A 22,262-nucleotide genomic window follows, 5' to 3' on the forward strand; every position below is an offset into this window, starting at 1 on the left:
TTTTCTGTCTAGCCCTTACAAGGCCCACTTTATACTGACTGACAAATTCGAGATTTTAAGAATGTCCCCAGTTAACAAAAAACAAATATTCTGTACATACTTCTGCATGCATATCTTTACATTTAACAGCAAGCATTCAGATCACAAATTATTACAAGAATATACTTCACTTTACTTTTATAAAATGGCCAGTTTCTAAATCATTCTATTCTACATTGGCATAGTAGACTGCTGTTTCTCTTTAGTTTGTTACCAAGGAACTGCTTAAACAAATGATAGGAGGTCTGCTGTAGACATCATAATTGCCCAATGTACAAGCAAGAAAATAATAATGCTTTGTGACTCTTTGTGAGTGTTATGGTGACTCTGTTTCCTAATTAACATTTGGACCTTCACAAGGTTATCAGAAACCCTGCATGCTGCTGAAACATCAGTCAGTATTTCCTGCAGAAGCCACGATCCTGCCAACCCTAACTAACATTAAGAATGAAGCAAGATCAAACATGTGCATAATTCTAGTAGCTCCCTAGTGGTTCCAGTGGCAAAGGTCTCAGCTAGGCAGTGGCTGACTTTTAATTCATGTTTGTTGTAATGCAGATAGGAGTTGACCCATTAGTGTGCTAATTCTAAGCACCATACCAATTAGTCTGTACATGATCTGACACTGAAAAAGTTCAGAACTGTTTCAATAATACAGTTATATGGCATTTTTACAACAGTCTTACATTTCAAAGTCCTAAAACTAATAGTTATTACACAGATGTAACTCTACATTTAAATCACTGTTGCATTTATTTTCTTTTTAAAGCACCATTTCCAGAGAACCTAAATTGCCATACAGTTTGTCTCTGTTTTAAGATTATAATATTTACTTTAATGAAATAGATACGCCAGTTACAATTCAATAGAAATACGTTTACATTTATCAGATAGGTTTTGTGAATGACTGTATGTGTGAATGCCAGAAGAATGTTATCAGTGCAAGGGAAGTTAAAAAGAAATTTTGGACTGGCATTCTTGTACAGCTGCAGGGTAGTGTAAGATGATAAATCTACAGATATAATATGAAAAATGGTCAGGCACATGGAGCCTGTGAAATCAGTCGGATTGCTCTACAGTAATTTTTAAGACACTGAATTGAGTACAATGGTGATTAATACACTACTTAAAAGATATGGCTGGTCTGGAATCAGTCCAGAGAAGAGCAACCACATATAGTCCAGGGCTTACAGGAATATAGTACACTTAAAGGCAAAAAGAACTGTCACTTTTTATTTTGTACAGAGATGACTACAAAGATCCCTGATTTAAGATGCAAAATTGTCAAAGGAATTGACATAGTTAACCAAATAAACGTCTTTGGAATCAACTATGAAACATGAACCAGAGGACATAAGCCAAGAAAGTAAATCACTTTTTTACACAGAGTTATGGTGGCCTGGAACAAGCTACCCAGCCATGCAGTCAAAACTGATACCACAAGCTGTGGATCAAGCTACTACTAATCAAACTGACTACAGGAGAGAATGGCCTCCTCTCCCTTCTAACACTGTTTATGTTCTCTATATTTCTCTAAACAAAATGCTGCTGTTTCTTATTTTCTTTTTTTGCTCTTAAATAAAATGGATCATTATCATCACTCCCACTCTTTGAGCTCACCAAGGTGGTTATGACGTTAAAAGAGTTGAAGTCCTTCGGCAACGGTTTAATGTGACTGGACAATATAGAAATGACAAGTTTCCCTCCTCAAAAACTGCCAGAAATCTAAACCAGCTGGCGTACATGCTGTTGAAAACAGCCACTGATGAGCCGTGACAGTTGGAGAGTTTGGAGTTACTCCAGTACCGTCTTTTCCCAGCAGGTAATGCTGCAGGCAGTCCTGGAAAGGTACACTGTTAGCGAAAATCAAAGAGAAATGCAAGCTAAATAAGCCAGAAACAATCTAAATAAACTCTTGAACTGGTATTATCCTTGAATCAACGCATCTTTACACGAATAAAAAAGTGAAAGACGCATTCAAGAAGCCTGCTGCTGTGTTTACAGTTTCTGACACTTTGAATGAAGAGGAAGTTGAGTTCAGTAAGGAAATCCTCTGTTTATATTTCTTTGGGAATCAGAAGCAGCTTTGGCTCCAAAGAAATAATACATCTAAAAATAAACGCATTGCAGCAGTTTTCCATATTAATGTCACCCCGATTCCTAGCAAATAGCTTAGTTCGGGAAAAAGGAAGTGGACCCAAACTCCAAAAAGGATACGCAAAGATAGAGAATGAGTGTGTTTGGAGGGTGGAGGGAGGCCATTGCAGATACTGTATGTAGTGTGTGTGGGTGGGGTGTCCTCTGTTGGGTTTTATTAGGTCAGTGAAGAAAATAATTCTCAGACATTTCACTCCTTTGTTATTGATCCAGAACCCTTATCAGCTATCCTCATTTTTTTCTCCATTTTTTCTCCCTTTTAATCTTCAGCATTGGAGAGAAAAGATTAACTGGATTGAAGCTTTAAAGCTCCTTCGTGCCTTACCATGACTTTAAAATTTTAACCACATTGCCGTTGAAGGTTCAAATGTTCAAATCTTCAGTTTTGCAAGTCACTTTTAATTTTACCAATGTATCTCAGTTCAGAAAGTGTACATGATTTCTTTAAAAAAATGTTTCATTGAACCGGCATGAAACGGATATCAAATTTTAAGTCGAAGAATGAAAATAGTAAGGAGATGTAGAGTTGATTTACTTGTCATGCTTTTTATTTTTACTTGGCTGCTGTGAGATCCCTTTCTGATTGAAGACCGATACACTTCTGATCCGATGTTATAGGCACAGTAGGCCCAGCATGCTGTCTTAAAATAATTCCTTTTTATTTCAGTGACTTGTATGTGATGTACATATTGATTCTGGGTATTTAAGAACAATGTACATGAGCCATGGGGTTGTATTACCCACAACATTGAAAAAAGTTATTTTTACATAATTTACATTCCTTACTCTAGAACAGATTAGATATGTTTTGGCAGCAGAATTTAACACCTCCTAGCCTGATCTCTTCAGATCCAAGAAGCTAAGCAAGGCTGAGCCCGGTCAGTACCAAGGAAGACCAGGTTGGTGCTGCAAACCGTGCTGGGAGACCATCTTCCCACTGGGAAGATTCAAGAAGATTCAAATATAACCTAAATCTCAGCAGTTGTAGAAGGCTAAGACTTCTGCCAAGAATTAACCTTGATGGTGTTCCTGTCCAGATAAGTAACTTTTTCTGTTAAGACAAGCCAGCAGTCATGGATAATGGAAAGAGAAGGGTCAGCTTTAGGACACCACTCTAGGGACTGTCGGCCTTTGATAAACCTTAAGAGTTTGCCCTTCATTGTAAAGACTCCACTGCACTGCTCTGAACATAATAAAAAAGGCCTTTGTGTTTTACATATACTACTGATAAGGAGCTATTTAGTCATTGTAGCTCTTTTAAGGCTGCCTTCAGCCTTAAGGCAAGATGTGTTTATGTTAAGCACGGTTGTTGAGGACTTTAAGGAACAAGTTGCCACAGGGAACGTAGCGTGACAGCAGATTAGTGCTAACACCATGGTGGTGCTCTCCTGAATGAAGAGGCTCCCTTAACATTTTAGAGGAGATAAACATTCTTTCAATAAATCTATGAAAAACCTTCCATTTCTTTTCATTTTGGAATCTTAGTATTAGTACAAATGTAGGCTTTTACAATTCCTAAATTAAAAGTTGTACTTTAAAAATGCACTGCAATTAATAAACATCTAGCAAGATCTACAGTAGAAAATCTTAATGTCATGTCCCATGAGAAATATGGAGCATTAGAATGGCTAATTAAAGATTATTATGAGTGTCAGGAATAGTAAATGATCGTATTAGTCATCATTTATTGGATATCCTTTAATGATGGAGATAATTGTCTTCCATGAACTTGAAGGTAACGGAGTCCAATGCAAAAATTGCACACTCTCTGGCAAGATGAGCCTGTGTTCTCTTGGGGGGTATCTGGATGTCAATCCAGTCATGATGAGCTCTTTTCTTCGGTCTCACTGTGTTCCCTTGTTCTGGCGCGTTGATGTTAAAGATCTGAAAGAGCACATCAAGACCACGACAGGACTTGATGTCAATGCCGCATTTCTTTATGTTTGCTTTTACTAATTACTAATTTATTTGGCTGATGCTTTTATCCCAAGTTCCCATTTATTCAGCTGGGTATTTCACGGGAACAATCTATATGAAGTACCTTGCTCGAGGGTGCACCAGCAGTGTCTGCAGTGCAGTGAACACACAACCTTTCAATTGGTACTCCAGAATACTAATCACTGTTCCATACTTTTACCATCTCCATACTTTTACCATCTCTTAAAGATCGTTCTTCCATCCCCCTCTGCTGTGACTGTTTTGGCTGAGCTGGGAGAAGAGAACTTTCTTTGGTCCACTGGTGTCTGATGGACTAGCCCAACACTGTTTTTAATAATAACAACAACAACAACAACAACAACAACAACAACAACAATAATAATCATCATCATCATCATCATCATCATCATCATCATCATCATCATTTGGATGCGACAGCAGCCATAGTGCACACTCACCACACACTAGCTATCAGTAGGGAGGAGAACAGAGTGATGAAGCCAATTCATAGATGGGTATGATTAGGAGGCCATGGTTAGTAAAGGACAATGGGAAATTTGGCCAGGATGCCAGGGTAACACCCCCGTTTTTTTTTAGAAGCGCCCAGAGATTTTTAATGACCACAGAGAGTCGGGACCTCGGTTTTACATCTCATCGAAAGGACTAAGCAGAACAGCTCCTAAGACAGGCTGCTCAGTGGCAATGCACTTACGAAAACCAAGTTGTCAAGAACACAGTTTCTTGACCACCCTCTTATAACAATGGCCCCTATTCTATATCTGGACAAAGAGTCTCTAAACATCACTAACACAAACCTATGTTGTATCACTATTGCTCAGTAAGGGACTTGGAGAATGTACCACATACTGTATAGTACCTAGATTGAACATAATGGATGAGAAACCAAAGTTCTTCTGGACAATACTACTAATAACTGTTTACGACTTGTTTCTGTCCCATTTGGTCCAATGTTCTAAGGATTTCAGGAGTGGCATGCTTGTATATTAAGGCATACCGTGTAAAATCAATGTTTTGCCTGTTTGCAGGAATAAATGTTGCATTTACTGTGCTCAGTTAATCATAGTCAAGCACCACCTGTGTAAATAATTCAGCTCCATATCTGTGTTATTAAAAGCCTCGTGCATTTGGACCTTGCACAAGTTAGAAAGAAACGTTAGGCAAGGACACACTTGGCTGAGATAGGCAAGTATTTCTTTTATTATTGTTCTTCAAGCAGCACACATTATATGGTCCTGTTGTCAATATTCAGTGTGATCCTGGGAGAGCTGAAATAGCCCACCTTCCTTTAGAGGTCACAGAGTGTAATTATACCTTTCCTGTAAGCTGAATTGCCTGAATCAATTTCTGAAAAGGAAAGACACCACCAGTTATACAGCTGACATTCACAGATTCTAACAATCTCCCACCCAGGCCTAAAACTGCTCCTTCTCCTTTTTAAACAGAGGGCAGTGTCGAATCCCTTAAAAAACCACAAAGAAAAATGTGATCTTGGTCTGAATGAATAAATTGGTAAATGTTCACAAACAGCATGTTAATTCTTAATCCCTACACTTCAGGGGATTGTAATTGACATCAGTCGAGAAAAGTTACTTTGAATGACTTTTATTTCAGCAATAAAACAAGCTTCCTTGGGGTCCTGCAATCTTTTAATACTTCTCGTACTTTTCAAATGTTTTCCTTTGACTGTAATCACATGTTACATTTAAGTGCTAATTTTGCAGATTTCCATCTCAAAAGTATTAGATATGATATCAGTCCTCTTAAATATTTTTCCTGAGGTCAAAATCTTTTTATTTCATCTTCAACGTGTCTGCTCTGCCCTCTAGTCTTGCTGCCAGAAGGAATAAATGAGTAAAGTCTTAGTGGAAGAGCCTCTCCTGTCAATTAAATAAGCTTATCGGGTGGTCTGAACTGAGTGGGGTCAAGGCTGTGCTGGCAACAGTCCCAAGCTCTGTCTGTCTGTGCCGTAGAGGAATGCTGGAAAGCCAGAATGGGGGGATCCAAGCTTGTCAAGCGCTGAATCTTTATACACACCAGACTTGACCCAAGATAATGCTAATAATGACCTGTGGCACTACAGAATATTTTGTTTTCATGTGTCATCTGGCAACAGAACAATGGATAAATGCTCTGAGCTGATATAATTTTTCTAATCCTTACATTACCCAGCTTGTTATTAAGTCATACTGTATATAGGTGATGAAATACACATTTGTACCCATTTTTGGAAATACAAAGTAAATCACATTAATAGCACCTGACAGTTTTCTTTTTATTTGGTTCTACAATAATATATTATCTGATTATTGCCATTACTCGTACAGAAGCAAAGCGTATACAGTAAACTAACCACAAAAAAGCTATTGTCAATGATTATTGAAGACCCTTTCTGCCGTGCAAACACACAGCTGCTCTGTATTTTTTCGATGTTAAATGGAAGCTGCCAAAAGAAAATACATGGGCTGTAGGGTACATGTGAAAAAGAAAAAGAAAAATCAGAGCAGTGTTATTTGAGGATTATACTGCATACAGCATCCATAACTGGCCTCTGTTTTCATTTAGAAAACTAACAGGTTTTTGCTGCTGTGCAATTTTTTAATCCCATACATCTGCACCGAAGGCAAACAGATTCCAGTGTGAGCTCTGGGGATTCTTCTTTAATTGACAGAGCATGTTCCTTTGGGAAAGAGTGTTTTCTCATGAAGTCTAACAGCACTACTCTTAATTCAGAAGGGTCATAACTTTCAGTTGTGCCACACTAAGGCTGCTGTGTGCTCTTGAATAAGAAGAAAAGAATTTGCAGTGTACAGCAAAGCCCCCCAAAATAGAATGTCCATCGTGTTAGCAGATCAGAGCTCATAAAGCACATCAAACCGCATCAGAGAGAATAACAGTATTTGCTTCTTGAGCCCTTTTTTCAGAGAGCTACTGTTACAAAAGCAACTTTACTTGAAATTACTCAATACTTTATATGTATAGAAGGGAGGTATTGTTTGCAATGGACTGACCAATATGAATAATACAAAAATACAATGTATTCCTTTCTATTAAGAAAATAATTCATTTGTGGCGCAGCTTCAAGTGGCTTTTTTCGGCATGAATGCATTATCATAATGCAAAACTGGGTAGTTGACAAATGCCACAGTGAGCCTTTTAGTATCCATTACTTCTTGTTGTTATTTATGCTTACTTCTTAAGTGTTCTTAAGAACTGACAGTTCTTCCCTCTGCCTCTGAACAAGTTAGATTTCTTTTAAGTAATCCTTTTTCAGTGTTCAGTACATTTCCCATCTGTTTCATTTATACAGTGTGTACTCCATGAGTGATCTATACTTCTGCAAATACTTGCTCACAGAATACAAACCATGAAATAACCTCAATGTATATTAATTTTTAATGATGCATGCTTCTTGTCCAGTAATTAAGAATATGTACTTAAAAAGCTTAAACCACAATGCTAAGAAAGAGAGGATCTGAATTAATGAATATAAACAGGCATAATCTACAGTTCTGGGATTTTGACTGACTGAATTTAGAGTAGGTGGAATTATTTCTTTAATGATGCTGTACATTTTATCACGATCTCCTGTAAATGCATTGGAAAGTGGAGGGCCCCGTCCCAAGTAAAGCCGAGCTAAAATCCTCTCATCATCATAAATCCGAAAGGTTTCACATGACATGAAATGAAGGATCCCTGTAGAGGAAAAACAAGTCAAGAAACAGTAGGAAACCCTGGCAAATGAAGTAATCAAACCTGGTACCAAGCTGCTTTAGAGTGGCTTAGAGAAGTTCTCCCCAGGGGGAGGGAGAGAGAAATCTGCTTTTAGATTAAAGGAAAATATGAAAGTCGTTTCGATTATGTATTTAAGTGCAGAGTATGAGAAAGAGCTGGGGCGATCTAAACTAGTCTGATTATCACCTGTGGTTCTCATTTCTGGCCTTGATTTCTGTTTCCTGGCTGTATGTTCCACTTTGCTTTTCTTTCTGTTCTTTTTTTTTTGTTCCAAGTAAAGATACAGCAATCAGGTTGACTTAACCCTTGAAGAGTGTTTCTTTTTCAGGCAAATCGTAAGATTCACCATTCCCAAGCTTGTTGGGCTAAATTTCTTGTGACTTTGATATTTGGCCCACTGGAGTTTCTACAACAGCTAGTGTAGTAGTAGCAGGTGACATGGCAATATTTTAAATACAACTATTAAAAGTTGTATAACATATAAACCCAGGTTCAACCTAAATGTAGTGGAATATACAGTATGATACTGTTAATATGAGATACACCTATATCCAGCCACTACTTTATGAAGTGCTTCCTTGGGTTTTTTCATTCGCGTTTGTTATTCTACAATAGTAACTGAAAGAAAAAAATGTGGCATACTAATAGCTGTATATATAAATCCATCAAGTGCTGACAGTAATTACCAATGTTAAAAAATGATACCAAGTGCTGCAGCAATTTTCTGTATTATGATCCTTAATCTCCCTCTGATCCTTGCCATTTTCCATTTGTTGTCAATTCCTAGGAAACAAAGTACACTATGGTAATTGTGCTTTAATTTCACTCAGCTGTTGCCTGTTTAACAGCAAAATAGGAGATAAATCAACTGGTCTTAATGAATGATCCTATTAATAAAGAAAACACAGTCGAATTGTCAAGGGACTCAGTCAGTTCATAAACTGCTAGAACAAGCAACATAACTGAAAAGTAACCTTCTGTACAGTACCTGGGCCCAACTCCTGCATTTCAAGCAGTATAGTTTATACTGTGGATACTTGTAAAGTAAATAGAATAAAGAATTCCAAACAAACAGCAAATGGATATGTGATTTAAATATCCATTCTTGGTTTCATTAATCATTGTTTTCAATGCTTTGTCTTACAAATTAGCTTTATACATACAATTGCCACATAATGGACCTTGCAAAACTTCCATTTCAAACTGGTTATTACATATCACAAAAAGACCAGCTTGTTTATGCCAAAACATCAGTTATGAAAATTGTGCTATAAACTTGCCTTTCTCTATGCGCAGAAGCACATACAACCATATCGAAGGCTTGAATGAGAAATGTTTTTTTTTGTCCAAGCAGGGAGACTTTCACCAGACGTTTCCCTCTGAGCTAAATGTAAATCTACTGTAATCCAAAGCACACACTCCATACAGTTGAACATGGCCTCTGTGGTTTAATGGGATTAAGAAACTGTTTGGACATCATCATTTATTTTTCCCTCCTCTGTATCACAAGCTCTGCAAAAAGCATCAAACTGTGAGAGGTGTAGCTCAGTGCTATCATTTAACTTGCGATCTGTCAGGAAATAATGAGGGCAGGGAGTCTTGACTTCTGAGGATTTAATTTATGACTAATGCAGAGATGCCAAGCCTAGCATTGACAGATATCCGTGCTGTAATTGCCTTCCAGTACAATGAGGTGTGGCGAATTGAAGTGAAGCTGGCCCTACAGATTGCTTGGGTTCTTCAAAGACGAGGGATTGTACTGAAGAATTTATTGGTATCATTTGTGTTCTGTTTCATTTTAAAACACAAGTGTTGATAACAAAGCTGGACTTAACCAGAAAACCCAGAAGACAGAAAATTATAATGCCTCTATCATAAAGCCATGTAGCACTGAATAATTGTCTTTCTTTCTGGAAGACTTTACAGAACAACTTGCTTACAATTGAAAAAAGTGATAGTAAGAGACCCATAACTTAACAAATTTAAGACCCAAGAAACTGTCTAGATTAATTTTATAGTTTTTTGAAACTATTTAATAAAAGTTATATTTTATTACAGCATGGAAATCCTACAACAAAATCTAATCATAAACAATTAGCAGAATTCAGCACTACACCAGGAATTATTAATTATAGTGATATTGAAACATTCTTCCCTGTTCTACTATGTTCATTATAAGTGTATTCTAAACCTTGTAATTAGGTTCATGTTTTCACTTTAACCACATTTTGGTTTAAACAAAATAATTTGGTTTATGCAAATAATAAATCTTAAAATTATAAAATGCTTAGAAACTAAACTGTTGTTACAGTTGTAAGTTAAATAGAATAGAACTATGCATAGTGAACACATCGAATTTATGAATAATAATAATCTAAAAAATAAGCTGCATATTCAGTTCTCTGAGGGCTATAAATTATAAAATACATTATAAAAATTACCTTTAGACAAGGGCCTCTAAATCACTGAGTTGATTAGACAGATATAGTGCTAAGAAAGACACCTACTTGTGTAGTGTTAAATGTGTTCCTGGTAAATACATCTGAAAACTAGTTTATTTCCTCAAAGAATCCTCTTTTTGTGCATTCAGTTTAACATAACAAATGATCTGCCTCCAGAGTAGATGTGTCAAGTACTTTTATGTACTTTTCAAACAATGAACCTTTGATAAGCTGTTTGGTATTAACAGTTAATAAAAATCTCAACACACATAAGATTTGTGAACATTTTTAATCAGTGCTTGACCCTTGCCCAAAAATGCTTTACAGAAAGGTTTTCCAGCAATGCTGCAATGCTCTTGTGGTTTTTCTGTGCAGTTGTGTTTTCAAAAGAGAGTCTTTTTGCTTTTGTGGAAATATTTTTTTAAAATATTCAATTCTTAAATGAAATAAAAATATGTATTTTTTTTAAATGTCAGAATAAGAACACGTTGAAGACAACTGTCAATTTTCAAAGCCTTTCTTAACCAGTATTATTTGTTTATATTCCCTGAAAATGACAGATGATGTGCTGTACAAAATCTGTCAACAATCTCCAAAAAGTTCACTGTGCCTGATGTGTTCTATACACCAACCCGTGACATAGACTACTGTACGTGATTACACATTCTAGAGAAGAGCATTGTCAAAACTAGTGTTGCATTTATAATACTTTGATAAGATGAAATAAGGCTGAACTCCGATCATTATTATTTCAGAAAGGGAAGCATTTGTTCTAGTCGGTGTTGTTATTTCTTTCTATTGTGATTAATGTTCTTATTGCATCAATATTTCCAGTCTTAGTAGTTTTCCCAGTCATAGATGTAGCTGCTGTCTGAGGCGCATACACTTTGTATTAACACACTGCACAGACTCTGTCATGTAGAGTTAGAAAAGCTTTCCCTGTCAGCTGTGAGCCACTCCCCCTTTCAGTGTTTGAGTATTACATTGAGCAACAATAGCTGCTTGGCAGAAATTTGTAATTCAATATTTTAACCTGAGCTGACAAATTATCTTGTCACCAGATGCATGAAAGAAATGTCAACGATTGGTCATCTAATCAGGTCTATTGGATACGAAAGGCAAAAATAGTCACTGTGGCACAGAATGCATGTTGGGGGAGGTAAGCGCCGTTCACAGCCAGGGATATAGACAATCAGAGTAAACACTGTATAACCAGAATACAAATTTTGCCTTAAACTTGAGGGAAGCTGTCTCTTGATTTGGAATCAATGTCTTGAAGGAGATCTAAAGGTCAAAAGTAGCTGGCATTGATTGCAGAATTGTCACCTTGTATCTCAGAAGCTAAGCAAGGTCAGGCCAGGATGTTGCTGTAAGGGGTATCTGTGGACTAGAGGACCTGTGCAGGAGGTGCTGTCCTTCAGACAAGATGTTCAACAGAGTTCATGACCTCTATTGGTTATTAAAGTTCACTTTTAAGAGTAGGGGTCCTAACCCTGATGTTCTGGCTACATTACACATCAGCTTTGCTCATTCTTGTTTACAGAACAATTCATTTAATTTGTGAAGAAACACCCAGGTAGGTTCTGCAGTTCACCCATAGACGAAGTAGGTTCCTTCATAAACGAGCATGTGAAGAGCTTTGGGAACCTTTGGGATACAGAAGCTCAACACAAATCCAAGCAACAATTATTGTTATAGCACCAGGATGTCAAGGACAGTACCTGATTAATTTTCCGGCCTAACTTCAAACAAGCAACAGCACAGAATGATAGAAATGCCGAAAGCCAGTATGCAGACAAGAATGGGGCAAGGGTTAGACTGTGGATCTTCAGTAAGATATCTCTGGATGGCTGGGGAAAAAAAACACCTCTAATCTGCACTTTCCATCTCTGGATTCCGTCTTAACATTCCCAATGACCCCTGCTGCAAAACATGTTGACAATCTGTTTGATGTACTGGGGCAGTCCTTCCTCTCCCCAAGAATTCTCAAGTGCGGGTGATAACTTTCTGAAAGTGACAGGTGAAGGCTACTTCCTTGTTGTCCCTGTGTTGTGTACAGCTCATACTTGACCTCCTTTTTAACTTTTTTTTTTAAATCCCTCTGATTTATCATTCTTATTAAAGCAAAATTCAGGATGGGAATGACCCTTTTCTTTTAGCATGACTTGTGCTTTTGCAATAGGACTGACTCCACCTCTGCTTTGTGCATCAATTACTGTGTAGAAGCTTACACAAACTGTTCTTTCTCTTCTTTCTTTTGTGATGTGACCTGTGTACAAGGGTTAGACAGGGGCAATTATGTTTCCTGTAGTCTTAAACAGTGCTTTTCTTATTCTGTAATTTGTATGCAATTTAATGAATCTGGGTATTTAATAAAAATGTGCATCAAACCAATGGTGTTCTGTGAGCTAGAACACAAACGGAAATAAAATATTTACATAATTGATATTTCTTACTCAAGAATAGAAATATAAGTTTAAGCAACTGCACAACCACTTCGTGGCCAGATGTTGGAAGTTTCTCAAGGATGGGAATAGTCAAGATTGATATAGGAGGCTTCCAAGGAAAACTAGGTTTCTCCTGCAAGCTGTGCTGGTGGACTGGTGTTTTCTCTGAAGTAGAATTTCCAAACCAATGCACCAATATGGTGAATATGCAAATTGACCTATAACCCTCAAATGAGATGTTTAACTGTGGTCCTGACTATTTAGTCATTTGTGCCATAGCACTTTTTGAAAGAACAAGGGTATAAACTCCAGTGTCCCAGCAAAACTACACTAGTCTTGTAAAATCTGCCCATCCTGAAGTTCCTCCTTAGCTTATGTGTCTTGTAAAATGGTATAAGCTACAGTTATTGTTGCCATTGCAACAGGTACTGCTACTATCATTGTCATCTCTAAATAAAATGTATACCAAACATTAATTGTGAGACAAAGCAGCAGAACAGACCAGATCAGTCTTGCTTTTCTAATTAAAATTTACCATCTGTGGTGTCTTCAGTGCCCCACTTCCTTTAGAGCAGAAAGAGTGGAGATTTCATGTCTTGGGATGGAATGGTGTCATACACATCATGTTTATTTTACAAATATTCAAATCCCACATAGTAATGATAGTATTTAGAATAACCAAACAAAAGATTAACGTAAAAGCAAATGATTGCTTTGCCAAAGAGGAGAAGTAACGCAACACCATTCCTCTATTCACAAGGTACTTGGGTTTAATCCCTAAAGAACTGGATATATGATGCTTTATTTTCATTGGTTACATCGCTTTAAGTTCATTATGAGCAGGGCAGACAACATGTACAAAACAACATGCAATTATAAGTTATTGCTTGCCATGCCCTTTTGCAGTACCTCGTTTGGTGGGCAGGACAATGTTTATTTATTGTGTGAAATTATACCACAGGATATTTTTTAAAATTCTTGTCATTACATAACAGCCATTTTTCCTGTCTCAACGTAAAAGAGTACAGCCTGAGTTGTGTTGTCACAAAAACACCTTTGAGAAAGTCTTTAGCAAGGCCAAACTAGAGGCATTGCTAATTTTAAAGTAATTTAGAATAATTGGAGATGAAATTGGACACCTTGTACATACTGAAAATCCAGACAAGCACTGGGATATGAATGTAGAAAAACGTACTAAACAGACATTTCAAGTAGGACAAAAGTGAAATAAATGACCTGAATCTCTTCAGGTTTACCTTGTAATAACCTCGGCAACCTTTTGAAACCACAGCAGGGAGCTATTGGTGTCCTGTGGGGCACGACTTGGCTTTCACTCTGGGAGTGAGATATTGAACTATTATCTGCTTTGCATTGTTGACAGATGAGTCTTGTAGCATTAAAACAGCAGAAGGCCATTACCGATCCCTGTGCCCTGCATACAAACTGTCAGCTTTGCCCACTTTCTTTGAATACAGCGCCAATGCATCATGCTTTATGTCCTTGCTTGCACTGAAGGAATTTTAAGATCAGTAATTTATATTGCTATTGCTCTATAGCAAAGGATTACTGATGTGTTCCAAAAAATGCAAAGCATGCACCTCATTGGTCCCTCCTTTTATGATACTTAATCAGCTTTCATCTCATTAAAAAAGCACTGATCAGGCACATTGTTCTGTTCCACTTATTTTATAACACATAAGTGAATTCACCTCCAGCAGGCTTTCCTTTAATGTTTCATTTGTAGTTCTCCTCAAAGTGCATGGGATTATATTTGGAAACAAAGAATATTAAGTCAGTGTTTGTCCTTTGTGTACTCATGACATTCAATACAGCAGATGTTTTTATTAAATTTTTTGTCTTTTTCACCACTGCTTAATAATTTCTAAACTATATCTGGCTGTTTGCTGCATAGCAAAAGTTTAAATTTGATTTATGGATTGATGTGGTTCAGTCCTCTGGTACTACACATTGCTTCAAGAGGATAATTTATTGTCAAGGAACAAGTATAGGTTTATTCCATGCTGAAAAGAGAAGAAAGAAAACACAACGTTTTGGCAGTGGAGCCTTCTTCAGGTGACACCTGAAGAAGGTCACCTGAAGAAGTCTCCACAGCCAAAACGTTGTGTTTTCTTTCTTCTCTTCTCAGCACGGAATAAACCTGTTACTTGTTCCTTTGCAGCCTACGCATGCTGACGCAGCTCCCCACCTGAAGTAATTTATTGTCAGATCTACTGTACACTTTAAAATTAAAACAGTGGAGGAGGTGTTCTTATCCAGCACTTCTGTGCTCATGTGAGGTATTTTCTAAGCACGTTACCATATAATACTGTTCAGCTATGATACCTAAAGTATGCTTACCACATGTTTAATATTCTGCATTATCGTGATAAATGGAGCCAGTACATTTTTTCCCTTAAAGGTTAAATTATATTTCTCTAAATTACTTAATAACAGAAACTGTGTGCCAGGTGTAAGATTTCCCATGCCTTGGAGCTTAAATCATTAACTAATCCACCCATTATTAGTCCATTTTATTTGAATTTGTCCTTGAATGTTATCATGACAAAGAAATGTTGTAGCTGATGAAATATAGCTTGCTTTTTTGTGAATTTAAAGGAGGAATTCAGCCAGGGGATTTCAGACTTAGGTGAGTCTGTTTTCCAATGTGAAATAAGCAGAACTTTTTTCATTATGAAAATTGTTAAGTTAATACAGATGGTAAGTAAAAGCAAAATTAAAGTGTCGAGTTCAATAACCTCTTATAAAGAAACCAAACAGTACCTCAAATTGAACAACTTCTAAAAAGTAAATCAACTCATCGGCAATGTCCCAGACTCATTTTTATTCTTTTTTTTGTTTTGTATTTCTGGCAAGAGATGTCACCTTGGATATTACTGCGTATCTCGTGCCTGCTAACACAAGACAGTTCCCCTTAAGACAGAATAATGGCAAAATAAAAATTCACAGTGGAATACAGCTCTGTAGAAAATTAATTTGAAATGCATTGTTTGACATCATTAATGAGATACTAATCAATTCCACATTGTGACTATCCGGTGCATTTTCCTTTGCTACTTTTGATGGCTTAAGGGACTACAAAAGGAAACATAAATTACCACCATACCTATAAAAATACAGAATGGCAGTGCATTGCTTTTGGGTTTAATGTTCCCCTCTTGTGTGATGGAATAAAGTGAGAAATATACCATCACTGGTGAATGTCAGCTCTCTGTGCACTAAATAAACTGAGCGAGAGCCATTTCTTGCCTTTTGAATTTTCTTTCCTTCACCTTCCGATACATCCATCCCTGCTTTTCAATGCAATGCTTCCTTCTGGGACTGGTGTCATTCACCCCCTGACCTGTAAGACTGTAAGACTCCTGTCAAGCTTCACCTGTGCTCACTAGGACAGGTACTGTAGGCCTTGGAGCTTGATCAGTATTTTAGTAATTCATATTCATCTACTGCCTTAAGCTAAAAAATTACACCACCTGCGTCATAAATATGATACTTCATAAACGAAGATCTCGTGTGTCTAAAAATGTTGGTTTTATTACAATTAACTTTGACTTTGACTGGCAGCAACCCTCTATGGCACAACATGAGGTGAATGAACTCAGTGAAACAACTTAACAATAGCTCTGCCTTAATACTTCACTCACCTAAAACAAAAATCTTAACATAAGCCAGACAATGTGATAAGACTCGTTCAATGTTTTTGCATTCTGTATATAGAAATGCAAATGCTTAAATAATCGTTATAATATCCTCATACAAAATCTTTATTAACAAAAAAACAAAATTAAATTTGGAGACCTTAAAGCTAAGAAATCAATGAACTGAGATTTCTTATGGATTAGGACCACAGACATACACCACAGGGGACATTCAAGTCAACAAAGAACAAATAAATAAATTGTGTTCATTGCTGTTTTATGATGTCTCGTGGGAGTATAACACTGAATTATATATTCGGGATGTGGATGTTATTCCTATAATTTTGATTAGTGTTTGTGACACCAGACACACATAAATATTACTCCATGTGGAATAAGATAAGAACACTTGAGATCGATATAAGGCCCTAAAGGATAATAGACTCCTTTCTGCAGTCCCAATAGTTATTTGTACACTAAGAAAAAGCTGTTCTTCCACAGAATACAGTAGTTCAAAAACGTGCAGGCATGACCCATTTTAAATGCTCAATTTTGTAATGCTTACAGAAGAGTAAAGAATCCGTATAAATTAAATATACCAGTTCTGTATGAAGGAATGGAATGGGAGGTTTTACTGGAAATGAGGCCAAACATGGTTCTCATTGTACTAGGAAGATTTATTTTATTATTTGAATAAATCCTCCAGGGAATGGGCTGTCAGGGATTTCTGTCACTTCTCAGCTGTCTGAAGACACCTGAGTCCCAAAGATGAACCCCACCCAGGATTACTGTAGCATGATCCGTACTGATGCTATTACATTTGAAGACTACAGGGAAAAAGCTTTGAGTTATTTGCCTTTGTTGTCTGAGATGTGAGGAGAAGTGAGATAAATGTATTGCCTGATTACAGAAGATTCTTATCACCTCCTTACCAAACCAATATATTTTTCTGTACTTTTGTCAAACCTACAATTAAAATTATGGCATTGTTGGGGTGTGGGTCTTTTCTTTCAATCAACCAATGATATAACAGGCAGAGCAATGTTGCTAACAAGTGGCCCCTTTATAGTGGTTGAGCAGAACAATGAGACGTTCTAGTAAAGGGATTGCAATATTTTTGAAACAGACAAATCGTATACTGTTATGCACCTGGAACAGAACCTCTAAAAGCATTGTTGTGACAGTACTTCAGGCCTGGGCTGTCCTACTACATTATAAACATGCCTGTGTTTGGTTAAACCTTAGAAGCTATAATATGAAATTTTAGCTTCTAAGGTAAATTACACCTTGATAGAAAATTAGTATTTTTTACTTCCTCCATGACCGGAATGATGTGCCCATATTAATAACCATCATAAAGACATTTCTGATGATAGCCCGATCAAGATCTGCACACCCTAGAGTAGATAAGTGCAAGATGGTCCTGTTAATCATGTATGAAAGTTACAGTCATATAGTTTTCATTCCCAGACTCTGAGGTGCTGGTGGGAGAAACTAAATACATGTTTGTCACTTTCAGGTGTTTAGGCATTTGGCACCATATTCTTATGTTCTAATTAAAATGTATTTTAATGCAACGCTATTATGTGTATTTGGTTTTTAAGAATGGAACAAGTAAATTCCTTGCCCAGTGTAAAGTACTGGTACAAAGTTTGTATTAACTTTTCAGTTTGATGAGTAAAAAAAGTGGTACATTTCTGGGGATTTTATAGGATGTTACAATGTCAGGGGGATGTTACAATCCTGCAGGATTAATGATTCAGTGACAGTTCAGAGCTTAATAATATGCTGTACACCACGAGACATATACTTAAAGCATATACACTCATCACAAAGGCACTAGACCGACAGTATTACTCTACACACAAATTAAAAAGAGGAAAATCAGACCTTACCCAACTCTTGTTTAGGTTTCAAATGGTCATAATAAGATATGTTAATGCTCTCACCCACAGTCAAATGACTTTCAAAGTATTTTTGTGCAAAGAATCAATGAATTCAGAAAGCAAGGTGCCAGTACTCTCTTCTTTGTGTTTCTTAATTTTATCATGATATGTGACATCAATTGTGCTCACATTTGTACTTCTTTTTCCTGCTGTTGTATAAATATGATTCATGAAGCAGGTATGGGACCATAATCAGCCCACCCTTGAGGTCAGCCTGCCACATGAAACCTTCCTTGATGGAAACTGTTATTTTTCAATGGTCCCAGAATATGGGCTCCCGGCACCACAAGTCACAACTGCTTAGACAAGGCTATCCACTCTCCTCCTTGTCTACCATTGGAAATAACTCCAATGGAATGGGCCATCCAGACACAATTGAATCGGTATGTTATCATACTGATCAGATTTCTTTATATCATCATCCTGACAACAGATTGGGACAGAAGCAAATTGTGACCTCTTGAGTGAATAATTAGCTCTGTTGAGTGACCACAAAACACAGAAGACATTCTGTTTGGGACTGGATTTGGCCACATTGTCTCAATGAACAGATTGAAGTAAAGCAATTTTACTTGTAACTTTTCAGGCACATGAAGAAATGGTTTTAAACATTTTGTTCGTATTTGCATTATTCTATATGGATATACTAATTAATTTATATGCATATAATTTCATAAATATGCTAAGCAATTGTTATAAAATCTGTAAATTTTTACTATTTCCATTCAAAAATGTCCTTATTATGAATTTTGCCTTTTTCCCGGCTGCTTAAATGAGTGCGGGTGTAATGGTTTTTTAATGCTTGGCTGCCTGAAGAATATTAGCAGAAAATAACATTGCATTCAGGAGCACCAAACTAGTTCCCAAACATTGACCTTCTTAATCAGTAGAGCTACAAACATAATTACCATTAATGAAAACAACTCTGAGATGTGAAACTTGTTTTTGGTCATACAAAAAGTTCATTAATACTAAAAGTATCAGTGATTTGAAAAGCCTTTTTCTGCACAATATTTACAAAAATAAAAGTGAAGTTAATTCAATAAAAATAGTTTGCTTGTCATAGATTTTTTTTCCATTTCCAGAATTTAAGAAGATAAAATGGTAGTATAAGTCAAGAATGTAGTTGATTTATCATACAACTATTGTATCCTGTAATTGTTCATATTACGTTCCACTACAATTATAGTGATATCTAAAATGCTCTCAAATCTTCTATAATGATACAAAATAACTTTAATAATGTAATCATTAATTAATTGATTTGTTTGCTGTTACTGCTTTTCATACTTTTGTCACTAGATGTAATCAATTAATAATCTGGGAGCTATTTGTTACTACACTTCGTACAGTCTTTGTGTAACACGTTCATTGTCTTTAGAATGTCTTTTTTTATTTCCTCAGAATCCAATTACTTACATCTTTTTTTCTTAATGTTCATCATAGTGTGAGAGCTCCTTTAGGTGGGTTATTCTTTGAATGCATTCTTAGATATTTTTCAAGACACATTTTCTTAAGATTAATTTAAAGATATCTACTATCTTTGATGCTTGACTGAGGCTAAACGCTTTTATAACAACAGACTCTCGTGCTGCTCTTGTACTGTAGCTTCTGTTGAAATGTTACATGTGATAATAAGTGCATGTGTGAACCCTGACTTCCAAAAATATTTCATTAATCCAAAGGTTCACATCCCTTATGTGATTCAAGCCTCTCAGGACAAAAGGAAAATGCTCTCTCTGTCTATAATTCATTTAGATTATGGACTGTAGGTGGTATGTACTGTAAACAACAAAAAATTATAAAAACAGAGGCATGCAGTAAAAAGTAAGGGAAGTTTCAGGTGTTCTCACTTAAAACACAAGTTAACAGACTAAAACAGATATGCAGTACAGAATAAATAATCCGTCTAACGAAAGTTTAGTATTTAAAAGGCACTGATGTCTTTTAAGACAGCCTCTATTGGGAACTTGACATATTTCTTTTGACACAAATCCGTTTTACATTCTAAAATATGTAACTAAATGAAATCCAGATATTATTAGATAAAACTCCTGCTCCTGAGGATAAATACATCAGGGAAATCTGAACACAATACCAGAGGACAGAAATGGTATAAGGTTATAATAGGAACCAGATGGAAAACTCCATGCAGTGGAGTTGGTTTGGTTACTTTTCAACCAAAGTAAAAGGAAACTTCATTCATCTCATGTTCAACTCATCTGTCTTATCACAAGGCAACAGGGGGAAGTACTCCCATGACTCCTCCAATCCCTTCATTTTATTCAAAAACAGGGAAAGTAACCCCTGTTCTTTAAAATCCCCTCATTCCCAAGGTTCATGATAGGATCCCATTACGAAGCTTCAATGCTTACTATATAAGCTAATATTTTGGAAAACATTAATGAAAACAGAATGTACAACATAACTAATATTCTTCCATCTTACAGCAACTAATATTCCTCCAGACAAATTATGTGTTTATTAATACAACATTTTTGTTTTTCATATCCTTTTATATACATAAACATACTTCACAAATTTGGATATTTTCTTCTATCAGTCAAATCAACACACTACCACATGAAAAAGCTAAAATGATTAAATTTCATACTATTATAACATAACAAACACATACAGTATGCCCGCAGAACCCTGTCATTAAAATCTCCTTCAGGAAAAACCTCAAGTGGCTGACTCCACCGCATTTTAATTTGACAGGCCCATTCTGAGATTGTGTTTACTGAACATACTTTGCAGACAAAGACATGTCTTCAGAGAGTGGAAGCCATGAGTAAACAAGCCATTTTCCCCAACAGAAAAGCCATTGATGCCAAAGCCATTGACAGGAATACAAAGTGGTGTAATTAAAAAAAGAAGAAGAACAAAAGCAAATCGTTTCCCTTTCGAAAAAGACCTCAGTCACAGTTTAAGAAGCGACCTGTTGTCAGTAGAGGCATGACCCGTTACCGGCCTGTCCCCACACACACCTAGCCTCTCCTCAGGTGACAGAAAGAAGTCCCTTGTTCGCGTTAGGGGGATGCACTGTTCTCATGGCATCAGGAGCAGTGGGCCCTAGCGACTTGAAGTACATCATTACCCATGTTTACCCTCAGGTGTTTTACCACAGACCAGGTATCATTTTCACAAGGAGCTCACCAATCCGCGGAGAATTTCTTTACAAAGAGAGGGTTTCAAATAATTACCCTGGCTCGCGTGCCTAAGAGGCTGAAAAGGGCCATTTTTTATTATCGCGGTGTGGTAATTATTTCGTTTGGCCTGGGAAACCAAAGGGTATTACTTTTTTCATTACAGCTCTGGACAGAATGGACTGAACTGACCGGGAGTTCTCAAGCTGTGGTGTTGAGTGCCCAGCTGACGTCTGCTCGGATGTTACCTCTGACCCCATGAAGCCTCCTTTGTAAGTGCGAGACCATCAATCTATCAGTCTGAGCCTCCATGTCCTTTCAGTATACGTTCACTATACTTTGCCACATACACCGAGCCGCTGATAACCAACATTTAAAACAACTAGCTCGTCGGGGACTTTGGGACTGGGACTTTTTAATGAATGACTTCATTAAAAAAAGAGCTGTACACTAGGACAGCAGAGTAGGGGCTCCCAACTATTTAAATCTGCGAAAGTCAAAACTAATTGGATAAAGCTTAGAAAAGGCAATAACACTAATCAACCTGTAGCATTGAAAACATTACACATGTAAAAGAAACTAATCCGTTGTAAAACCTGAACACAGGGTTTTTGATCCTAAATGCTAATTTCCAAAAATTGAGTTTAATGCTGAATTAAGCTAAGAGTGCTGTTTATTTATTTTCCTGGTCAGAGCACAAGGGATTTTGAAAATAGATTCCATATCATGGTTTGGC

General features: G+C 36.8%; 1 long non-coding RNA gene across 2 annotated transcripts in view; it reads left to right on the top strand.

Annotated features, from left to right (window-relative positions):
- LOC148677082 (uncharacterized) overlaps nucleotides 1-21,785 on the top strand; it is a 100,314-nt gene extending 78,529 nt beyond the window's left edge. For both annotated transcript variants that reach the window (XR_015929697.1, XR_015929700.1), the window contains exon 3: nucleotides 21,693-21,785. This is a non-coding gene — a long non-coding RNA (uncharacterized LOC148677082). The remainder of the gene's footprint in view (nucleotides 1-21,692) is intronic.
- The last annotated feature ends 477 nt before the right edge of the window (nucleotides 21,786-22,262 follow it).

The sequence above is a fragment of the Lepisosteus platostomus genome, chromosome 2, assembly GCF_059453375.1.
Source record: "Lepisosteus platostomus isolate fLepPlt1 chromosome 2, fLepPlt1.hap1, whole genome shotgun sequence".
In the NCBI taxonomy this organism is placed as follows: domain Eukaryota; kingdom Metazoa; phylum Chordata; class Actinopteri; order Semionotiformes; family Lepisosteidae; genus Lepisosteus; species Lepisosteus platostomus.